The sequence below is a fragment of the Telopea speciosissima genome, chromosome 7, assembly GCF_018873765.1.
Source record: "Telopea speciosissima isolate NSW1024214 ecotype Mountain lineage chromosome 7, Tspe_v1, whole genome shotgun sequence".
NCBI classification, from domain to species: Eukaryota; Viridiplantae; Streptophyta; class Magnoliopsida; order Proteales; family Proteaceae; genus Telopea; species Telopea speciosissima.
In genome coordinates, this window is record NC_057922.1 from 43,985,518 (window position 1) to 44,010,866 (window position 25,349).

Consider the following 25,349-nt stretch of genomic DNA (forward strand, 5'->3'; position numbering starts at 1 on the left):
ACATTACTTGAATCCCAAGAAAAAAAAGAGTAAAATAGAAACTAAGAGAGAAAAATCCTAGCTACATAAACCTTCTATTTTTCAAAAAGTAACTTTCTAATTCTAAACTTGTGCTTCCTTTTCTTTGTAGGTGTCTTCTCCAAGCAATGAGATCAAGGCATCTTTGACTTTTCAACCTTCCATGATTGAGAGAATATTTTTCAAAAGAAATCTATCCATTGTAAAATTCCAAAAGTGCCCTTGAAAAGTTTGAGGAGAGAGAAAGTAATGACTAGACTTCCACTCAACAAATAAAATATCCATTCTGTCCTTCAAAAAACGTGGAGCATGGGGTGCTTATATAGGCCTCACTATTGCATTCCTTGTAAAAAATCACCCAAAATAGACCCAAATTTCGTCCAATTTGGAGTTCAAAAGCCCAAGATATCTCAAGTTGAAATTGGACTGCTCCAGAGCCTTCGAAATGAAATCTTTCGGCTAACAGGAAAGATAACTTCTGATAATTGTGCTAAAGCCCCTCAAATCCGAACTTCCGCTTTACTTTGTTCTCGGCCTATTTTCGATAATTACAAACAAACCTCTACAGACCATTTTTGCGCGTCGTTACGGAAACGGCTGTAACTTCTTCGTTTCAACTCGGAATCAAATGCCGTTTGAACAGTTGCGAAGCTGACTCGATGGACTACGCATCCATACTATGAACACCTCAAAATTATGCTAAGGGCCCACTGTAATCACATTCAAATTTGACTAATTGGCATGATTCTTTCAGTGCGCAATCCAAACTTGATTTTCTCGACTCCTGGGCGCTTTTGGCTACTGCCAAACACTACTAAATAGCTTAAAAATGGCTCTTTAGCATCATTTGCTCCATTTTCATAAGAATTCACCTAAAACCTGAAAACACAAACAAAAACCTTGAGTAGCTTCGTTCCAAGTATAAAAATGCATGCTTTATGACCCTAAGATTTCACCCATAAATGTGCTCATCAGCACACATGCTCTATGAATTTTGAAGAAGGACATCATGGGCATTTAATTAATTGTTGAATGGAATCCTAGTTATCACTCTCTCTCCCCTCCAAATCTCCAAGGGAATTTTTGAAATTTGACTATGGATAGATATCTTGTGGAGAATATTCTCTCATCCTTGGAAGGTTGAAAAGTCAAAAGATTGGAGATGTCTTGATCACATTACTTGGAGAAGACTCCTGCAAAGAAAAAGAAGCACAGGAATTAAATTGAAAAATCTACTTTTTAGAAAATACCAGGTTTATGGAGCTAAGCTTTGTATATCTCCCACTTTCTATTTTTTTTTATTTTTCTTGGGATTCAAGCAATTTGTAAAGGGAAAGAGAGATGGGAGAATCAAATATTTAGGGAGATTCTCTTCACCCTCCACATGCTCCACGGTTTTTAGAAGGAGAGAACCTCCCAAAAACATGGAGGCTCTCTCCGTCTTCTCCCTTCTTTTCTCCTTCCCCTATAAATACCCAAGGGTTGGGGTTGTAAGATGTTCATGTTCTAGTTCAAGTTTAATGAAATTCTTCTTCTTCTTCCTCTAATTTTTAGCTTTTAGCTTCTAGTTTGATTTTATGAATTTGATTTACATGGTTGTAATAAATTTATGCAAACTTTAATTTCAATTATTGTCTTTAATATGGTTGTATTCTCTTAATAATCTCTTAATTTCTAGTTCTAGTTTAAGCTTTCTAGTCTAGGTTTCTAATTCTTGTGAGAAGATTTAGAGATTTGGAAGAGGAAGACATGCAAAGTTCATTCAAGTTTTTCAAGCTTCATCAACTAGATCCATCTAATGCCTAATCAATTCATGCAATTACAAGTTTGGTAGAAGGGAGTATTGGTTGAAAGTTCTTATTTTATTTTTCTTTCTTTTATTCTTAGCCTCTTACTTCTTCCTTTATTTTATTCTTACTCTCATCCCCTCTATTTCCTCCATTCTAGTAGGATTTTACTTTTTCACTCTTTTTATTTTACTCTCATTTTCTATCTCTCTAATTCTTCTATGCTTTTGAAATTTTATTTTTTCTATTTACTATCATCATCATGCATTATGGTAAGATTTTAATTTAATTATTTTTTTGTTTATTTTTTCAAATGTGGTAGGAGCATTCAAGTGTGGTAGAAAAACCAATCAACTTCAGTCCGGTTCAAGCCTCATTCGTTAGTTCTATTTCTTTGATTTTTGGCTTTTGATTATGTGATTGTGGCAATTTTAATTCTTCCAATTTTGTCAATCCACATTAGATGCATAGTAGGTTAGATGGATGTGTGATAGGATGTAGATGCTTGTGAGTTAGGATTTGTTAGTTTAATTATCGTTAGTTTAATCTAACATTTTAATTAATTTGGTTCACTTTGCATTGCTATTAAGTGGGTAAAATAGAGTGGCATACATCTCCTTGTGTTCGACCCGTAGCTACGATTGACCCGTACGCTTGTGGAATTATTTAAACTCAAAGAAGTTTTTGGCGTCGTTGCCGGGGAGATATTTGTCCACTTTATTTTTCTGATTTTTAAGTAATTCGGAGTGCTATATTTTCTTTTCATAAAAAAAAAAAAAGAAGAGAAAACCTCATCTTATTTCTCTTCTGTTTCAAAGACTGTGCACTCAATCTAAAGTTTTTCATATGCCCAAACCCAGCCAATCTTGGTGCCCCTTGATTCATTTGGGTGGTTTGGATTGGCATGTGACTTATCTTTGGAGGTGACCAACTTTGACAACAGGAAAGCAACAAAGTGAGTGCTTTTGTTTGAAAATAAAAACGTATAGTAGTCCTCCACTCTACATCAGAATCCACTGGGGTCGAACGTAGGTGGCTATTTAAGACTATATACGGGTTCCCTTGCTGTCAACCTATATGGCAGCCTTATAGCTTTGGAACCATTGTTTCGATCCTTGAGGGCAATGCACCAACTGATTATTGATTCCCTCGTGTTTTTAGTGATTTTGTTTTAGTCCTTTTATTTGAATTTCTTTTTTTTTTTTAAAAAAAAAGGGGAGACTTCTTATCTGTTTTGGTGGCTCAAGTGTGGACCCTTGACTCATCCAATCGTCTTATTAGAATACCACCTTCCCCACCACCTACCACCATGGGTGACCAACAACCCAAGACTCTTAAGGATAGGTTTTACCCTACCAGGGCTGCACAGCTTTCCTGCATCAGTCGGCCAACTGCTACAAGAAACAATTATGAACTCAAGGCCAACTTCATTAGTATGCTGCCCCATTTCCATGAGATGACCAATGAAGATGCCTATCTCTTCCTTAGGGAATTTGAGGAGGTCTGTGTTCTAATTAAGGTCCAAAATTTATCTGATGATGCAGTTAGGCTTCGGTTTATAACCTTTGCCCTGAAGGACCATTCCAAGAAATGGCTCTATGGACTGCCGACTAATTCCATTACTACATAGGATCAGTTTCAATTTAGGCAGAAACCACATAAGTCCTTCTCTAGGTTCACCACAGTATTGACTTGTGGCAACTCTGCCAAATCATTTATGAGGGCATTGACTTTTAGACCAAGCAACTTTTAGAGTCTATGTGTCCTACAGGCTTTACCTCTTTTACTGATGAGAATGAGGCTTGGACATTCTTGACCAACTTGGCTGAAAAGACTAGGGAATGGGAATCCATCCAAGACGTTGAAAGGACCACTAAGGGTTATCTCATTGAGGGTGTTCCAGCCAAAGAGGCCAAACTTGATAGCCTCATTAAAAGGTTGGAGTCCATAGTTCCTAAAGAGCCTATACCGCTTAACCAAGTCAGCCATGTTTCCTTATGCAGTTGGTGTCATACACCTGGACATCTTTTCAAGGAATGTCCCAACACCTTTGTGGGTAATTCCAACACTGAGAATGTAAGTGCTCTCTACCAAAATAATCCATATAGCAACACTTACAATCCAGGATGGAGAAATCACCCTAATTTCTCTTAGAATCAAGGGAACCAAACAGGCCCATCCAACTTTCACCATCAAGACCAGATTGGTCTCCAAAGGCCCAACTATGCACCACAAAACCCACGAATGTCTCCTCATCCCCTTCCCCATTGTTCTCATTTAGGACCCCCTATGAATTCTGCTAGGCCACCTCTCCTTACACCTTATCAGCCACCCCCAGGGTTTACCAATATAGGGGAAGCAACAAGAATAAGTGAGCTAGAGAACAGGATGATCCTTCTCATGACAAGCCACAATAATATGGAGAAGCAACTCACCCAGCTTGTCACAATCATGTATGAGAGGGACAAAGGAAAATTGCCTAGCCAACCTGAGCCAAATCCTAGACATCAGGCTCTTATTCAGTAAGGTACCCAAGCTACTCAGCTCAATGTTGCATAGGGCCAATAACATCAAGGGCCCTCTAGCCATATTAATGCAGTGTATGCTTTATGAAGTGGCCGCGAGTATCAACAGGTTAGTACCCCTCAGTCTTTACCATCTCGTACTCCTGTTGACTCTCTCCCTTCTGATGAGGCCGTTGTAGTGCTTTCTGTTCCAGATTCATCTGATGAACCTGAAGAAATTCAAGATGATTTGGTTGAGGAAACAAAAGATGATTTTGTTGAGAAAGTGAAAAGGACCACCCCAAAAAGAGTGTATACTCCACCTGCCCCATTCCCAAATAGGCTGGTTAGCAAGAAGTCTCCTTCTATGGAGAAAATACTTTATGTTTTTAAACAGGTTTAGGTGAACATTCTGTTATTGGATGCTATAACCCAGGTCCCCGCTTATGCTAAAGTCCTCAAGACTTATAGACCCAAAAGTGGACCACCAATGTGCTCAAAAAGGCATTCTTGCATGCTAACATTAGTTCTCTCATCGCACAGCCAGTAGCAGCCAAGCATAAGGATCCTAGGAGCTCCACCATATCTTGCACTATAGGTAACACCACTATTGATCATGCCTTATTGGACCTTGGTGCAAGTATGAACCTATTTCCTTTTCATGTCTACCAACAATTGGGATTGGGAGAGCTGAAATCCATTAGAATCACTCTTCAGCTTGTAGATAGGTCGGTAAAAGTTCTTAAGGGGATGGTTGAAGATGTTCTGCTAAAGGTTGGGGAATTTGTATTCCCTGTGGATTTCATTGTCTTAGATTCCCAACCTACTGCAAACTTCAAGGACCAGATCCCTATTATCTTGGGTAGACCTTTCCTTGCTACCAGTAATGCTTTAATCAATTGTAAGAATGGTCTTATGAAATTATCTTTTGACAATACTTCTGTGGACTTTAATGTGTTTAGGTTGGGCAAGCAACCTAAAATAGATGAAGAGGTACATATGCTTCAGGGATTCTCCGATGATGTTGAGACTTTCTTTGAGATTGATTTTGATTCGGGATTTCAGGAATATATGCAGGAATTGGAAGGTGTTGATGATACCACCTTATCTGAGGTCTAGAGCATCCAACCACCATTGGAGCTCCTTGGACCCCTATCCACCTCCATTCCTAAACCCTCCATTATTGAGCCCCCCACATTAGAGTTGAAAGCGCTGCCCTCCAATCTCAAGTATGCCTTCCTAGGACATGATCACACTCTCCCTATAATCATTGCTTCTGATTCGACTTCTATTTAGGAAGAAGAGTTGATCAAGCTTCTAAAAGAACATAAGGAAGCCATAGGTAGGACCATGTCAGACATCAAAGGTATTAGTCCCTCCATTGTTCAGCATCATATTCATCTGATGGAGAGTTCCAAGCCTTCTAGGGAACCCCAAAGAAGGGCTAATCCTGTGATGAAAGAGGCAATTAAGAAAGAGATCCTAAAGTGCTTGGATCATGGCATAATTTATCCTATTTCTGATAGCCAATGGGTGAGTCCTGCGCAGGTTGTGCCAGAGAAGGGAGGAGTCACTATAGTTGAGAATGCAAATAATGAACTGATTCCAACCCGTATCCAAACGGGATGGAGAGTGTGCATTGACTATAGGAAGCTGAATGCGGCAACATGGAATAACCACTTCCCCCTGCCTTTCATTGATCAAATGTTAGAGAGACTAGCTGGCCATGAATATTATTATTTTCTTGATGGATATGTAGGCTATAACCAAATCCCTATTGATCTAGAGGACCAACACAAGACCACATTTACATGCCCTTATGGAATTTTTGCTAACCGGCGTATGCCTTTTGGGCTTTGTAATGCCCCTGCTACATTCCAAAGGTACATGATGAGTATCTTTTCTGATATGGTAGAGCACTTCCTAGAGATGTTTATGGATGATTTTTCTATTCACGGCTCTACTTTTTCTAATTACATGCACCATCTTTCCTTGGTTCTAAAGAGATGCATAGAAAAGAACTTGGTCTTGAATTGGGAGAAATGCCACTTCATGGTGAAGCAAGGCATAGTTCTTGGTCACATTGTGCCCAAAGAAGGGATTCAGGTTGATTGATCTAAGGTGGACCTTATTGTCAATTTACCACCACCCAAGAGTGTGAAGGATATTAGGTCTTTTCTGGGTCATGCTGGCTTCTATAAAAGATTCATCAAGGACTTTAGTAAGATAGCTAGACCTCTAACTACCCTATTGGCTAAGGACCGCCCCTTTCATTTCTCCCCTGAGTGTCATAAGAGCTTTGAGCAATTAAAAAGAGAGTTGACCTCAGCACCCATTATTCAAGCTCCAAAATGGACAGTGTCATTCGAGCTTATGTGTGATGCCTCTGATTTTGCTATAGGGCTGTTCTTAGGTAAAGAATCAATAAACTACCCCCATATTATTTATTATGCAAGTAGGACTCTAGATGATGCACAGCATAATTATACCACCACTGAGAAAGAAATTTTAGCTGTTGTAGTTGCATTAGAGAAGTTCAAGCCCTACTTGATAGGCTCACATGTGATTGTGTATACTGACCATGCAGCTATCAAATATCTTATGCAGAAGAAAGATGCCAAGGCTCGCCTCATTAGGTGGGTCCTCTTGTTGCAGGAATTTGATCTTGAAATTAAGGATAAGAAAGGTAGTGAAAATTTGGTTGTAGACCATCTATCTCGGCTGCCGAATTCTTTGACTAATGATTCTCTAGTCAACGAGAACTTTCCTGATGAGTTTCTGATGGCAGTATCTAGTGAACCCTGGTTTGCTGACATTGTTAATTATCTGGTTACGAGTGTGACACCTATACATTGGTCCACCCAAGATAAGAATCGTTTCTTTTCTCAAGTTAAGTATTTCTTTTGGGACGATCCTTATCTTTTTAAGACTTATCCGGATCAAGTCATCTGGAGGTGTGTTCCTGATCATGAGCAACAATCTATCTCATCTTTCTGCCATGATCAGGCTTGTGGAGGCCATTTTGGGTCCAATAAGACAACGGCCAAGGTTTTATAGTGCGGATTTTATTGGCCTACTCTTTTTAAAGAAGCTTTTGCTTATTGCAAGGCGTGTTCTTCATGCCAGTCTTTAGGGCGTCTCTCCAGGAGGAATATGATGCCCCTCAATCCAATTTTGGTGGTTGAGATGTTTGATGTATGGGGTATAGATTTCATGGGGCCCTTCCCTAATTCTTTTGGTAACCTGTACATTTTACTTTCTATGGACTATGTGTCCAAATGGATTGAGGTAATTGCTTGCAGGACCAATGACCACAAGATGGTTATCAAATTCCTAAAGGAGAACATTTTCTCTCATTTTGGTACTCCCCGTCCTATCATTAGTGATCGGGGCAAGCATTTTTGCAACCGTCCTTTTAAGGCCCTCATGGGAAAGTATGGTGTCATTCACAAGTTGGCCACACCCTACCATCCCCAGACCAGTGGCAAGGTTGAGGTTTTAAATCGGCAAATAAAGCAAATCCTTGAGAAAACCATCAACCTGAACCGCAAGGATTGGTCTAATCATTTGGTAGATGCTTTATGGGCCCATAGGATCGCCTTAAAGACTGACCTTGGTCATTCTCCGTACCGTCTGGTGTATGGAAAGGCATGTCACTTACCTATTGAGCTAGAGCACAAAGCCTTTTGGGCTATTAAGAAGCTTAACTTTGATCTACCCACTACAGGTGCCCATAGTAAACTCCAATTATCTGAGTTGGAAGAGCTGAGAAATGAGGCATATGAGAATGCCCAGATTTACAAGGCAAAAACCAAGGCTTTCCATGATAGGCATATTTTGAAAAAATCTTTTAAGGTAGGTCAGAAAGTTTTGTTGTATAATTCTCATTTGCACATCTTTTCAGGTAAGTTGCGCTCTAGATGGGATGGCCCTTATATTGTTCAAACTGTTTATCCTCATGGGACTGTTGAAGTTGCCAATCCAAGTTCAGGTGCTACTTTTAAGGTGAATGGCCAACGTTTGAAGCCATACATTGAGATGCCTGTTCCAGTTGTGGAAGAAGTCATGGATCTCCATGAGCCTCTTTAACTTGATGATTGATCTCCTGGTATGTTTGCCCTCCCTTGTCCTTATTTTCTCTTTTCTGCATGCATTGAGGTCATTGCATGAATTAAGTGTGGAGGGGGGGTGTGTGAACTTAAGTGGTGAATTTTGATTGTGGTGGTAGTTTTGGTTTTGTGCGTACGTTTCTTTGATTGCAAAGCGAGAGAAAGAGGGAATTAGGTGCCCTAGCATGCGAAATAATAAAAAAATCCCTTTTCAAGGATGGTAATTAGTATGTATCTGGTGAGAGGGACTGAATTAGAAAATATGAGTACTATTTCGTTTGATGGCTAGATTCCTCTATGTGTTTTATGGACCCTTTGATCTTTTGGCTAGTAGTTGAGACCAATTTGTTTGTGGCAAGGCATGAAAGAGAAAAAGAAAACAAAAAAAAAAAGAGAAAAAAGGAAAGTGGAATTCCTTGGAACTAGACAGGGCACTGTTGCCTCAGGAAGCAGGGTGGCTTGTTCAAAATTCCTTAGAAGGAAACTCAAAAAAACTTTTGCATCAATGTATCAATGTCTTTATAGATATATGCAAAAAATGAAGCTACCAAGTATTTGGGTGTCTGGTGTATGCTCCACCATGTCATTCAGGGAACAGTAGTGGAGTAGAAATAGAGTTTACTACTGAGAAAGAAAAGCTTTTGCCTTAATGCCTGAAAAGAAAGTACGATAAAAAATGCTCAAAGCCTGAGTCTTTGGTTCCATCAATGCTATGAGTGGTTTACCTGAAGGTGAGTAGTGTTCAGAAGATATGAGGAGATCCCCTAATCTTGATGCATGCTTGTTGCTTGAATTGATGTGGGATAATAAAATCCAAGTGTGGGGGAATCTTTGGCTCCTTGATCTTTAGTTGAGCACTTTTAGGGATTGTGTGCACTATCCTACTTATGCCATGATTAAAATTTACAGCATATTTTTGACTTATTGAATTTTGGGTGTACATTCACTGCAAACACCCATGAGACTAAACTCGTCCACTAGGGGTAACCTAGGGGTTCAAAGGCTTGTTGCACATGCTAAGTGCAACTGTGATTCCTACTAAAGTGAGTTAGGATTTCTGCATTTTAGATTAGTTTTTGTTTTGTTTACTTGAGGACAAGCAAACTTCAAGCGTGGGGGAATCTGATGAGCATATTTATGTGTGAAATCTTAGGGTATAAAGCATGCATTTTACCACATTGAACAGAGTTACTCGGGTGCTTTCCTGTACTTTTCAGATTTTTTGCCATTTTATGCTATTCTGGGCTATCGGGAGCTGCATGTCCTAATCTACACGTAAAGTCATCATATTTCTTTCTATGGCTATAAAGAGGACTGGATTTTGAGCAAGATGGACATGACCGAATGCAATTACGCGTTCATTTAGGCCACCATGCAAGCGATTATTCTTTTCAGGCTAGGAAAGAATAATGGGCCAGATATGAGCTAGAATGAAAGCCCAAGCCTGTCTGCCACTTCCCAAGGGTATTTTTGAAGGTACTTCTAATTAAGGGTTGAGATTTCATGCAAGTACAAGACCCTTTCTGCGATTTTCAAATCTTAAAGAGAGAGAAGAGTTGCCATCCACACATGGGGGACCCACACTGCCCACGATTTTCTTTAGAGTCCACCTTCCACGTTTTTTCTAGGGAGCACACATGCTCCACGAATTTTGAAGAAGGACATCATGGGCATTTAATTAATTATTGAATGGAATCCTAGTTATCACTCTCTCTCCCCTCCAAATCTCCAAGGGTATTTTTGGAATTTGACTATGGATAGATATCTTGTGGAGAATATTCTCTCATCCTGGGAAGGTTGAAAAGTCAAAAGATTGGAGATGCCTTGATCACATTACTTGCAGAAGACTCTTGCAAAGAAAATGAAGCACAAGAATTAAATTGGAAAGTCTATTTTTTAGAAAATTGCAGGTTAATGGAGCTAAGCTTTGTATATCTCCCACTTTCTATTTTTTTTTCCTTGGGATTCAAGCAATTTGTAAAGGGAAAGAGAGATGGGAGAATCAAATATTGAGGGAGATTCTTTTCACCCTCCACATGCTCCATGGTTTTTAGAAGGAGAGAACCTCCCAAAAATGTGGAGGATCTCTCCGTCTTCTCCCTTCTTTTCTCCTTCCCCTATAAATACCCAAGGGTTGGGGTTATAAGATGTTCATGTTCTAGTTCAAGTTTAATGAAATTCTTCTTCTTCGTCTTCCTCTAATTTTTGGCTTTTAGCTTCTAGTTTGATTTTATGAGTTTGGTTTACATGGTTGTAATAAATTTATGCAAGCTTTAAATTCAATTATTGTCTTCAATATGGTTGTAATCTCTTAATAATCTCTTATTTTCTAGTTCTAGTTTAAGCTTTCTAGTCTAGGTTTCTAATTCTTGTGAGAAGATTTAGAGATTTGGAAGAGGAAGACATGCAAAGTTCATTCAAGTTTTTCAAGCTTCATCAACTACATCCATCCAATGCCTAATCGATTCATGCAATTACAAGTTTGGTAGAAGGGAGTATTGGTTCAAAGTTCTTATTTTATTTTTCTTTCTCTTATTCTTAGCCTCTTACTTCTTCCTTTATTTTATTCTTACTCTCATCCCCTCTATTTCCTTCATTCTTGTAGGATTTTATTTTATTCTCATTCTCTACCTCTCTAATTCTTCCATGCTTTTAAAATTTTATTTTTTTAATTTATTATCATCATCATGCATTATGGTAAGATTTTAATTTAATTATTTTTTTGTTTATTTTTCAGATATGGTAGGAGCATTCAAGTGTGGTACAAAAAGCAATCAACTTCAGTCTGGTTCAAGCCTCATTCGTTAGTTCTATTTCTTTGATTTATAGCTTTTGATTGTGTGGCTGTGTGGTTGTGGCAATTTTAATTCCTCCAATTTCATCAATCCGCGTTAGATGCATAGTAGGTTAGATGGATGTGTGTTAGGACGTAAATGCTTGTGAGTTAGGATTCGTTAGTTTAATTATCGTTAGTTTAATCCAACACTTTAATTAATTTGGTTCACTTTACGTTGTTTTTAAGTGGGTATAATAGAGTGGCATACATCTCCTTGTGTTCGACCAGTAGCTACGATTGACCTGTACGCTTGCGGAATTATTTAAACTCAAACAGGAAGCGAGTTAGTAGATACGGTTGGCTAGCGTCGTTCCCATAGACGGCGCCAATCTATTGCGTCAAGAAATTGCTTGGTGGTCCCTTCGAATGCCGCAACTGCAAAAGGACCTGGGTGACAAGGGAGAACTAGTGTGGTTCCGGCCTAAGACTCTTCGATGCCTAAGTTAGATCTCTCTGGACAAACAGATGAATAGTTAGAATTCAAGATATTCAAGATGGGTTAATGGGGTAGTGTACCTTGGAATTTATAGTGGAGTGAGGTGGTGTGGAGAGTCCCAGCTGGTAACAAGTAGTCCTCATAGTAGATAGGTGTTCCTAGTTGGTAGGATTCATCTCTTGGTTGGTTACTCCCCCATGGGAGGTAAAGTCCTAGTAGGGAAGATGTTCTCAGTAGATAGACATGCATGCGCCCTTGTATATCAGATAAGGTCCTTGGTGCATGAGTCCGTCTGGAATTGTACCTCTGGTAGGTGGTACCTTCAACTAATGAAGTGATGTATATCTCGTCGGTGATGTTAGTAGCTTGCGTGTAGTACTTGGTCTTGGACCTTGGACGTCTTTGTTGGTTCTTTACCTTCTGGGCCAATCAAGTGAGACATAAGGTGGCCAGGCTTGGGATGGTCTTCCCTCTTGGGCTAGGACACGTGGCAGCCCATGATTGGCTGGTACAATTTTGGTTTATTAGTATGGATGCCATGACCTTCTTGATCTCTCGCCTTAAGCACGCAGGAAATCCAGAATCTCCCCCATTCTGCATTTTTTTCTCTCTAATTTCCTCTGTTTTGGGTTTGGGTGCTACTCGAGTTAGCATAACCCGATTGCCAAATCTGATTGTGGTTCATGAAATGGGGCAAACTAATCTCCACCATAGGATCTCTTTACGCCACGTGTCACGTAGGGAAGGTGGTATTGCCGGGAATTGCCAAGAATTGGAGAGGATCTTTATCCCACGTATACACCCACTCACTAAAAAACTCGTAGACACGTCGAAATGCACGTTGATTTACCATAGACAAGGTTTGGATTGTTTTAAATTTAAAGGTTCAAAAACAGCAATCCCATTGATTTATGTCTACACCTTGACAAACCTTTCTTGTTTGTAGATAATGTAGAGCCAACCATGGAATTAAGCCGTTACAAGATAATGTGGAGCCAACTATGGAATAACTGTAACTGTAACCATGGAATAATGTGGAGCCAACCTTGACGCCTTGACAAACCTTTCTATGTTGTAAATGATGCTATAACTGTAATCCCTTGCTTTTTGCATCCCATTTCTATGTTATAAGAATGTTCCTTTTAATGAATGACAAACTTCTCATTTTTGTTCTGTTGTCCATGATGCTTTCCTTGTATGTGTTACTTTTAATGTCGCCATCTCCAATGCCATTATGGTGCAGACCACCATTATGGTCAGTAGACTATTAATTTCATTGTGGAATGCCACTATGGTGCAAACTACCATCATGGTCGGTAGACCATTAATTTCATTGTGGAATGCCACTATGGTGAAGACCACCATTATGGTCGGTAGACCATTAATTTTATTATGGAACGCCACTATGGTGTAAACCACCATTATGATCAGTAGACCATTAAAATAATTTGCACATTATTAATCAACATGCAAATTGAAACCTTTAATAACTTGCCCATTAAAATGAACTAGAAAGATGCTTTTACTAAATATAGAAATCTAAACATTTGAAACAATCAAAAAATGGGTTTAACCTAAAGGAGGACCAACCTTCACCGGTAGAATTTTCTCAAATTTTTCGAATTCCAAGACCGTGGTATGGGTACCCCCTCCAAAGTCTCCAAATGATAAGCTCCAGAAGCCACCTGTTTGGAGATTTTGTACGGTCCTTCCCAGTTTGGTGCTAGCTTTCCTATGGCTCTGGGATCAGAGGCTTCAACTTTACGGAGCATCAGATCTCCTGGATGAAATATTCTTGGTTTCACCTTGGCATTGTAGTGGCATGTTGTCCGTTGTTGATGCGCAACATTCATTAGCCGTGCTATCTCCCTGATTTCGTCCAACAGGTCCAAATTTGCTCTTAATTCTTCACTATTGGTTTTTGGGTTGTAGGACTACACTCTCAATGAAGTTTCTCCAATCTCCACAGGAATCACTACTTCAGTCCCATATGTCAACATAAATGGGGTTTCTCCTGTTGCAAGCTTTGTAGTTGTCCAATATGCCCATAGGATGTTTGGTAGCTCTTCTGCCCATAACCCCTTAGCTACCTCAAGCTTCTTTTTTATTCCATCCAACAAGATTTTGTTCATAGCTTCAGCTAGGCCATTGGATTGTGGATGTGCTACTAAAGTCTTGCGCAGCTGAATCTCGAACTGATCACTGAACTCTTTAAATTTCTGTTCAAGTTTCTTCCCACTATCTGTGATAAGGATTCTCAGGATTCCATATCTGTAAAGGACCGAATAAAGAAAAAACTTCCACACATTGGCTGCAGAGATTGTTGCTAATGCTTCTGCTTCTACCCATTTGGTAAAATAATCAACTACTACCACCACGAATTATTTTCCTCTAGTTGCCCTTGGAAAAGGTTCAAGAGTATCCATTCCCCATTGCACAAAAGGTAATGGGCTTGAAATGCTGGTGAGCTCAATTGTTGGTTTCCATATGATCAGTGTGAAGGTTTGGCAGTAAATGTATTTGCATACAAAACCCATCGCATCTTTACGTAGGTATGGCCAAAATTAACCTTGTCTGATTACCTTGTGAGCTATTGCTATGCCCCCCAAGTGTTGTTCGCAAATGCCTATGTGAATTTCTCTGAGTACATATTCAACTTCTGATGGTCTGAGACATTTCAAGTATGGCATGGCATATGCCATTTTATACAGTGTTCCATCGATCATGGTAATCCGAGCCGCTCTCATCCTTATCTTCTTAGCCTCTTCTCTGTCGGTCGGAAGTGTGTCCCCCTGGAGATATGTGATGAGTGGGTCCATCCAACATGGTTCCTCCTGAATGGGCATTACTTGCTTAGTTTCTTCGATGCTCGGTACTCCGCGAATATCTATGTACACTGTTCTGCCTAATTCTTGAAAATATGATGTGGCCAACCGAGATAGGGCACATGGGGTACTTGTAATATTTGAAAGTAAGTAAATTCAGCTGTGAATTCACGTACCTTCCTTAAGTATTGTGCCATACGCGGCTCCTTTGCCTCATACTCCCCATTCACTTAGTTGACTTCCAGTTGAGAGTCACTGTGCACGATGAGGCTCTTCACCATTAGGCTCTTTACAAGTCTCAGACTAGCTATCAATGCTTCATACTCAGCTCCGCTGTTGGTAGTTTGAAATTCAAATCTCAATGCATACTATACCATAAATCCTCTTGGGCTTGTTAAGATCAGACCAGCTCCGCATCCAGCATTACTGGAGGATCCATCTACGTACAACGTCCAAGGTTCTATTTGATCTTCATGGTTGGTGCCATTCACTAACCGACCATCGTGTGGTAGGGTACATTCAATAACAAAGTCTGCTAGTGCTTGCGCTTTTATAGCTGTGCGCAGTTTGTACCACACATCGAATTCTCCTAACTCAACCGACCATGCCAAAAGATGCCTTGAATGATCGGGCTTTGACAAAATCTTCTTTAAAGGTTGATTCGACACCACCTCTATCGTATAAGCCTGAAAGTAGGGTCTGAGCTTCCGTGTAGCCATCATCAGAGCATAAGCATGTTTTTCTATGTTGTTATACCTTGTTTTTGCATCTAAGAGTACTTTGCTGACATAGTATATGGGCTTTTGTATCCGACCATCTCCCTTGATTAATACTGTGCTTATGGCTATCGAGGTAACAGCTAAGTACAGTTGGAGCACATCTCCAAGATCGGGTTTTGCCAGCAATGGTGAATTGGCCAAGTATTTTTTCAGATCTGTGAACACCTTTTGGCACTCCTCTGTCCATTTAGAAGTCAACTTTACTCCTTTTGCATGCCTTTCATTTGCTCTATTTTTTTATGTTTTGAAGAAAGGGAAACACCAATCACCTGAGGCAGAAATAAATCTTCCAAGTGCAGCTATTCTTTCAGTTAGTTCTTGCACTTCCCTTATTCTTCCAGGCGGTAGAATATGGCCTTGATCTTTGTGGGATTTGCTTCTATCACCCTTTGTGAGACCATGAAGCTTAGGAACTTACTTGAAGTTACCCCAAATGCACATTTAGCTGGGTTGAGCATCATTTTGCTTTTCCTTAAGACTTGAAAAGCTTCTTCAAGGTTGATTATATGGTCAGATGCCTCCAATCTCTTCACGAGCATATTATCCACATACACTTCCATGTTACGCCCTATTTGTTCTCAAAAAATTTGGTGTACCAACCGTTGATAGGTGGCACCCGCATTCTTCAGTTCAAATGGCATCTGTTTGTAGCAGTAATTATCTCTGCCAATAATGAAGGAGGTCTTCAGTATGTCAGGTTCATACATTTTAACTTGATTATATCTTGGATAAGCATCCATGAAACTTAGCATTTCATGGCCTGCCGTTGCATCTATTAACAAATTAATACGAGGCAAGGGGTAGTAGTCCTTAGGGCATGCTTTATTCAAATCGGTGAAGTCAATACACATTCGCCACTTTCCATTAGGCTTGGGCACCATTACAACATTAGAGAGCCATTCTGGATAAATGGCCTCTTCAATGAATCCAGCCTCTAGTAACTTGACTGCTTCCCCTGCCACCTTCTCTTGTCACTCTGGCACAAAGGTCCTCTTCTTCTGGAACATGGGTTTTGCAGCTGGGTAGACATTTAGCTTGTGCTCGGCTCATGGTTGGTCAATCCCAGGCATATTAGTAGCTGACCATGCAAAGACGTCTGCATTGGCCCTTAAAAACTCAACCAGGCACTTCTTCAACTCCCCCGTCAGGCATGCTCCAATCTGGACTGCTCGGCTATCATCTCCTTCAACAATTTCCACCAGGATCAAGTCCTCGGCTAGCTCTAACCTTTTATGCTCGGTATCATCACAAGCATCCTCAAATGTGATTTGGAGCATCTGTGGCTCCTTCCCTTTTATCCTTAAATAGCCTTCGTAACATTTCCTTGAGGTTATCTAGCTACCTCAGCACTCTCCTATGCCTTCTTCAGTAGGAAATTTCATCACGAGGCGGAGCGTGGAGACAATGGCTTGCAGGATGTTAAGGCTTGGTCAGCCAAGTATCCCGTTGTAGGTGGAATTAACCTTTACCACCAGAAAATTTATCTTTACTATGGAGAGCATAGGTTCAGTCCCTACGATCACCAGCAACTCGATTGAGCTTTCAACATGCACAGGGGCTCCATTAAACCCATAGAGTAGTGACTCTACCCTCTTCAGCATCTCGGGTTTCAACTGCATCTTCTCAAAGGCATCATAATAAATGATGTCAACGGAGATTCCATTATCAACAACTATCCTGACCATAGAAAAATTGGCAATAGTCATTTTGATCACCAGAGCGTCATCATGTGGCATCTGGATACCTAACAGGTCTACATCCAAAAAGTTTATTTGTTGTTCGGACTTCCTCTTCTTGTTTGGAACTTCAGCATGAAACACGCTCCAAGCATGATTTCTCCTGGAATTGGAAGATTCTCCTCCCAATCCCAGACCTCCAAAGATAGTGTTAATCTCTCTAAGGGGCGCATTTTCAGTATGGCGCCCGCACCTTATTGGATATGATCTGTAATCATTTTCTTGCAATCGAGTAGGGTACTTCGCTCTCTCCTCGGGTTCTCGGGGATGGTTCCCCTACTTTCTTTCACCGCCCTCTAACTTCACAAACCTGCTTAAGCGGCCCCTCTGGATGAGGGCCTCTATTTCATCTTTCAACTGGCTGCAGTCCTCCGTGTCATGGCCATGATCTTGGTGGAATCTGCAATACTTGTTCTTAATGCGCTCATTTGCAGGCTTAAGCATCTTGGTGGGCCAGTGTAGAGTCATCTGATCCTTAATTTTATTAAGGATGTATGATCGGTTGTGGGTAAGGGCAGTGTAGGTTGGCTCCAGCTTTGAATCGCTCCTTGGAACCCAGACCCGATCATCTCTCTTTCTCTTCGGATTCTTCTGATCTTGGTCATTTTTTCGGCCATTTCCCCCAGATTGGGAATCTTTCTTTTCTTGGTTCTTCTTCTCGGGCTTGGTCTCTTTCTCTTGCTCGGCTGCAAGAACTTTTGCAAGATTGATATGCTTCTCGCAGTGTGAGAAGAGCTCGTTGATGAGCACATTTATGTGTGAAATCTTAGGGCCATAAAGCATGCATTTTTATACTTGGAACGGAGCTACTCAAGATTTTTGTTTGTGTTTTCAAGTTTTAGGTGAATTCTTGTGAAAATGGAGCAAATTATGCTAAGGAGCCATTTTTAAGCTATTTAGTGGTGTTTGGCAGTAGTCAGAAGCGCCCAGGAGTCGAGAAAATCAAGTTTGGATTGGGCATTGAAAGAATCACACCAATCAGTCAAATTTGAAAGTGAGTATAGTGGGCCCCTTAGCATAATATTGAGTTGTTAATAGTATGGATGCGTAGCCCGTCGAGTCAACTTCGTAACGGTTCAAACGACACTTGATTCCGAGTTGAAACGAAGAAGTTACGACCGTTTCCGTAACGACACGTGAAAATGGCATTCCACTGTTTTCATTTTTTATGACAAGGGTTTGTAAAGCGGAAGTTCGGATTTGAGGGGCTGTATTGCAATTATCAAAAGTTATCTTTAAATTCAAGTAGCCACCAATCCGAAGGCTGATATCAAGTCTGATTCTTAGAGGCAGATCTGACGGCCCAGAATGGTGCTGTGGCGCGAAAGTTCTGTATACTCGCCTATATCGCAATAAATCTGGAATTGACTTTTCTGTTAGCCAAAAAATTCCATTTGGAAGGCTCTAGAGTAGTCCAACTTCAACTTAAGATATCTTGGGCTCCCGAATTCCAAATTGGACGAAATTTGGGTTTATTTTGGGTGATTTTTCGCAAGAAACGCAACAGTGAGGCATATATAAGCACCCCATGTTCCATATTTTTTGAAGGACAGAATGGGAATTTAATTAATTCTTGAAAGGAATCCCAGTCATCACACACTCTCTCTCTCCACCAAATTTTCAAGGGCATTATGGGAATTTGACTAGTGATAGATATCTTGTGAGAAATAGTCTCTCATCCTTGGAAAGTTGAAAAGTCAATGATTGGAGATAGCCTTGTTCACATTACTTGGAGAAGACACCTGCGAGAAAAAGGAAACACAAGAGTCAAACTGGAAAGCTCTCTTTTTAGAAAATAGCAGGTGTATTGAGCTAGGAACTTGTATCTTTACTTTTCATTTGTTTTCTTTTTCTTGGCAACTAAGTTTTGATGTAAAAGGAAGGTAGGGCCCACTCAAAATCGTGGAGATCCTCCCTCCTCTCTCTCTTCCCCTCTCTTCCTTCTCCTTTCCCTATAAATACATAGGGGGTTGGGGTTGTTTAAGGTGTTAATTGCTAAGAGAATTTTTAGTCTTCTTCTTCTTTTTGGCTTCTAGTTTTCTAGCTTTGCTTTTATGAATTTTATTTCCATGGTTGTAATTATTTTTATGCAAGTTTAATTTAAGGTTTGTTCTTCAATTATGGTTGTAATCTCTTCAATATGTAGCTTTTAGTTTTTGTTTTAAGCTTTCTAGTTCTAGGTTTCTAATTCTTGTGAGAGGACTAAGAGATTTGGAAGAGGAAGGCATGCAAGTTAATTCAAGTTTTTGAAGCTTCATCGACAACTTTCATCCAATGCTCATTCAACACATTCAATTGCTTGTTTGGTAGAAGGGAGTATCGATCCATTTTTTTTTCTCTTATTCTTATTCTCTTATTTCTTCCATTCTCTTTATTTTATTCTCACTCTCATCCTCTCCTTTTCCTCCATTCTGTTAGGATTTTTTTTTTCTACACTCATCTTCATATCTTATGTAGGTTCTTAGTTGAATAATTTTTATTTTATTTTTCAGATTTGGTAGATGCGAATTCAAGTTTGGTAGAGAAAGCTAATCAAGTTCAATCCAATCAAGCAATCTTTGGGTTTTATTTCTTTGATCTCTTGGATTTATTTTTCTTTGTTTGTCTATGGCTGTGGTGATTTTAATCCATCAATCCCGTAATCCGTGTTAGTTTTTGATAGGTTAGATGATGAATGGTTAGGAAGTCAATTCGGTAGATGCATGTGTAGGATCGTTAATTTAGTTTAAGCATCTTAATTTGGTTCACTTTGCGTTATTTTAAATGAGTAAGATAGAGTGGCTTATCTCCTTGTGTTCGACCCGTAGCTACGATTGACCCATACGCTTGCGGTATTATTTCTTGACAAATAAGTTTTTGGCGCCGTTGCCGGGGAGATAATTGTCCACTTTATTTTTCTTATTTTTAAGTAAATCGAAGTGCTTTATTTTCTTTTTCTTTTTCTTTTTCCTTTTCTTTAAAAAAAAAAAAGAAGAGAAAACCTCATCTTGCTTCTCTTCTGTTTCAAAGAATGTGCGCTCAATCCAAAATTTCTCATATGACCAAACCCAGCCAATCTTGGTATACCTCATGGGATTTCATCACCTATGATGCTACCCCTTGATTCGTTTGGGTGGTTTGGATTGGCATGTGACCTATTTTTGGAGGTGACCAACTTTGATAATAGGAAAGCAACATAGTGAGTGCCTTTGTTTGAAAACAAAAAAGTATAGTAGTCCTCCATTCTACATCAGAATCCACTTGGAGTCGCACGTAGGTGGCTAGTGAAGACTATACGGATTCCCTTGTTGTCAACCTATATGGCAACCTTACAGCTTTGGAATCATTGTTTCAACCTTTGAGGGGCAGATGCACCAACTATCTTTAGTCCCCTCGTGTTTTTAGTGTTTTTTTTCTAGTCTCTTTAGTTTTCTTTGTAATTAAAAAAAAGAATAAAAAAAAGGGGGAGACTTCTTATCTGTTTAGGTGGCTAAAGTGTGGACCCGTGACTCAACCAACCGTCTTATTAGAATACCACCTTCTTCACCACCTTTGACCATGGTTGACCAACCTCAGCCTAGGACTCTTTAGGATAGGTTCTACCCTACCAGGGCTGCATAGCCTTCCTGCATCAGTCTACCAGTTGTTATAGGAAATAATTATGAATTCAAGACCAACTTCATTAGTATGTTGCCCCATTTCCATGGGATGGCCAATTAAGATGCCTATCTCTTCCTTAAGGAATTTGAGGAGGTTTGTGTTCTAATTAAAGTCCAAAATTTATCTGATGATGCAGTTAGACTTCGGTTCATAACCTTTGCTCTGAAGGACTATGCCAAGAAGTGGCTCTATGGACTGTCGACTAATTCCATTACTACATGGGATCAGTTTACAATTGTCTTCCTGAGAAGTTTTTTCCTCTTCACAAAACCAATAAACTCAAGAGTGACATACTTCAATTTAGGTAGAAACCATATGAGTCCTTCTCTAGATTCATGCAAATGTTCAAGGATCTCCTGTTAGAATGCCCTCACCACAGTATTGATTTGTGGCAAATTTGCCAAATCATTTATAAGGGCATTGACTTTCAGACCAAGCAACTTTTAGATTCTATGTGTCCTATCGGATTTACCTCTTTTACTGATGAGAATGAGGCTTGGACATTTTTGACCAACTTGGCTGATAAGACTAGGGAGTGAGAATCCACCCAAGAGGCTGAAAGGATCACTAAGGGTTACCTCATTGAGGGTGTACCAAACAAAGAAGCCAAACTAGATAGCCTCATCAAAAGGTTGTAATCCATAGTTCCTAAAGAGCCTATACCAATTAACCAAGTCAACTATGTCTCCATATGCAGTTGGTGCCATACACCTGGTCATCTTATGGAGGAATGCCCCAACACCTTTGCGGGTAATTCCAACACTGAAAATGTAAGTGCTCTTTACCGGAATAATCCATATAACAATACTTACAATCCAGGATGGAAAAATTATCTTAACTTCTCCTGGAATCAAGGGAACCAAACAAACCCATCTCGTGGAATCAAGGGATTCCTTGATGATGTTGAGACTTTCTTTGAGATTGATTTTATTTTCGGGATTTCAGGAGTATATGAAGGAATTGGAAGGTGTTGATGATACCACCTTATCCGAGGTCTGGAGCATCCAACCACCATTGGCCCCTATCCACCTCCATTCCTAAACCCTCCATTATTGAGCCCCCCACATTAGAGTTGAAATTGTTGCCTTCCAACCTAAATTATGCCTTCCTAGGATAAGATCAAACTCTTCCTGTCATTATTGCTTCTGATCTGAAGTCTAGTCAAGAAGAAGAGTTGATCAGCTTCTAAAAGAACATATGAAAACCATAGATTGGACCATGTCAGACATCAAAGGTATTAGTCCCTCCATTGTTCAGCATCATATTCATCTGATGGAGAGTTTCAATCCTTCTAGGGAACCCCAAAGAAGGGCTAATCCTATGATGAAAGAGGCAATTAAGGAGATCCTAAAGTGCTTGGATCATGGCATCGTTTATCCCATTTTTGATAGCCAATGGGTGAGTCTTGTGCAGGTTGTGCCTAAGAAAGGAGGAATCACTGTAGTTGAGAATGCAAATAATGAACTAATTCCAACCCGTATCCAAACGGGATGGAGAGTGTGGAGTGACTATAGGAAGCTGAATGCGGCAACATGAAAGAACCATTTCCCCTTTCCTTTCACTGATCAAATGTTAGAGAGACTAGCTGGTCATGAGTATTATTGTTTTCATGATGGATATGCTGGCTATAACCAAATCCCTATTGCTTCGGAGCACCAACATAAGACCACATTTACATGCCCTTATGGAACTTTTGCTTACCGGCGTATGCCTTTTAGGCTTTGCAATGCCCCTGCTACTTTTCAAAGGTGCATGATGAGTATCTTTTCTGATATGGTAGAGCAATTCCTAGAGGTGTTTATGGATGATTTTTCTATTCACGACTCTACTTTTTCTAATTGCATATACCATCTTTCCTTGGTTCTCAAGAGATGCATAGAAAAGAACTTGATTTTGAACTGGGAGAAGTGTCACTTCATGGTGAAGCAAGGTATAGTTCTTAGTCACATTGTTTTCAAAGATGGGATTAAGGTTGATAGTTCTAAGATGGACCTTATTGTCAATTTACCACCACCCAAGAGTGTGAAGGATATTAGATCTTTTCTGGGTCATGCGGGCTTCTATAGAAGATTCATCAAAGACTTTAGCCAGATAGCTTGACCTCTAACTACCCTATTGGCAAATGATCGCCCCTTTGATTTCTCCCCTGAGTGTCATAAGAGTTTTGAGCAATTAAAAAGAGAGTTGACCTCAGCACCCATTATTCAAGCTCCAAAATGGACAGTGTCATTCGAGCTTATGTGTGATGCCTTTGATTTTGCTATAGGGGCTGTTATTGGGCAGAGAATTAATAAACTGCCCCATGTCATTTATTATGTAAGTAGGACTCTAGATGATGCACAACTTAATTATACCATTACTGAGAAAGAATTTTTAGCTATTGTATTTACATTAGAGAAGTTCAAGCTCTACTTGATAGGCTCACATGTGATTGTGTACACTGACCATGCAGCTATCAAATATCTTGTACAGAAGAAAAATGCCAAGGCTTGCCTCATTAGGTGGCTCCTCTTGTTGCAAGAATTTGATCTTGAAATTAAGGATAAGAAGGGTAGTGAAAATTTGGTTGCAGACCATCTATCCCGGCTACCAAATTCCTTGACTGATGATTCTCCAGTCAATGAGAACTTTCCTGATGAGTATCTGATGGCAATGTCTAGTGAACCTTGGTTCGCTGACATTGTTAATTATCTAGTTACGGGTGTGGCACCTGCACATTGGTCCACCCAAGATAAGAATCGTTTCTTTTCTCAAGTTAAATATTTCTTTTGGGACGATCCTTATCTTTGTAAGACCTGTCCGGATCATGTCATTCGGAAGTGTGTTCCTGATCATGAGCAATACTCTATCTTATCTTTTTGCCATGATCAGGCTTGTGGAGGCCATTTTGGGCCCAATAAGACAGCGATCAAGATTTTACAGTGCAGATTTTATTGGCCTAGTCTTTTTAAAGACGCTTTTACTTATTGCAAAGCGTGTTCTTCATGCCAATCTTTAGGGCGTCTCTCTAGGAGGAATATGATTCTCCTCAATCCAATTCTGGTGGTTGAGGTGTTTGATGTATGTGTTATAGATTTCATTGGGCCTTTCTCTAATTATTTTGGTAACCTGTACATTTTACTTGCTGTGGATTATGTGTCCAAGTGGATTGAAGCAATTGCTTGCAGGACCAATGTCCATAAGATGGTTATAAAATTTCTAAAGGAGAATATTTTCTCCTGTTTTGGTACTCCCCATGCTATCATTAGTGATCGGGGCAAGCATTTTTGCAACCGTCCCTTTGAGGCCCTCATGAGAAAGTAAGGTGTCATTCACAAGTTGGCCACGCCCCTACCATCCTCAGACCAGTGGCCAGGTTGAGGTTTCAAATCGGCAAATAAAGCAAATCCTTGAGAAAACCATCAACCCGAACCACAAGGATTGATTTAATCATTTGGTAGATGCCTTGTGGGCCTATAGGACTGCCTTTAAGATCGACCTTGGTCAATCTTCATACTGTCTGGTGTATGGAAAAGCGTGCTACTTACTTGTTGAGTTAGAGCATAAAGCCTTTTGGGCTATTAATAAGCTTAACTTTGATCTACCTACTGCGGGTGCCCATAGGAAACTCCAACTATCTGAGTTAGAAGAGCTAAGAAATGATGCTTATGAGAATGCCCGGATTTACAAGGCGAAGACTAAGGCCTTCCATGACAGGCATATTTTGAGAAAATCTTTTGAGGTAGGTCAGAAAGTGTTGTTGTACAACTCTCGTTTGCACATCTTTCCAAGTAAGTTGCGCTCTAGATGGGATGGCCCTTATATTGTTCAAACTGTTTATCCTTATGGGGCTATTGACGTCATCTATCCAAGTACAGGTGCTACTTATGAGGATAGCGAGAGACGACGTAGGAGCGTCGGGAAGTAGAGCAGGATCATCACACCCGTCCAGGCGAGAGCTACCTCCTCCGAGAATAATGCATACGGGGAACCTGCCTACTCTGAACAGGCCCTCTCATGTGGAGGATCAATCAATTTCCACCGGCCAGAGAACTCATAGCCGGTCCAAAAGAACTCATTCTAGGGCCTCAAACATACGCACTAATCGGGTAGACCCACCAAGGCTACCCCATCCAGATCTCAGGGATGAGTTGAACGCACGTCGCACACACACGAACGCCATCGACAACCAGGTCAAAGAAAGCGAGTTTGACCGTAAGCTCAGGGAGATGAACACGAAAATTACGGCCCTGGAGAGGGGGACAGCCCCGGACGAAAGCTTCAGGTCGGGCCAACATCCCTTTACAAGGGAACTCATGGGAGCAGAGCTTCCCAATGGTTTTAAACCCCCCACGTTTGAGGCTTATGATGGGAAAGGTGACCCCAACGACCACATCAACTACTTCAATGCCATGATGACAGTTTGTGGTAGGTCCGATGTGGTGTCCTACCGATCTTTCCCCACCTCTCTCAAGGGGCCCGCGGCGTTGTGGTTTGCTAAATTGAAGCCTAACTCGATCTGAAGCTTCACAGAGCTGGCCAAGGCCTTCGTCAGCTATTTTCAGAGCAGTGTTAAGCAAAAGAAGACCGTAGCCAAATTGTTGGCTGTGAAACAACGCTCTGATGAGTCCATCAGAGATTATATCGCCCGCTTCAACGCGGAGAGCCTGGAAATCAAGGACCTGGACGATGCGATGGCTT

The 25,349-nt window shown here is 40.3% G+C and overlaps 1 pseudogene; it reads left to right on the top strand.

The window, feature by feature from the left end:
* Positions 1–6,925: 6,925 nt before the first annotated feature.
* LOC122668607 lies at positions 6,926–24,576 on the top strand (annotated as a pseudogene).
* The last annotated feature ends 773 nt before the right edge of the window (positions 24,577–25,349 follow it).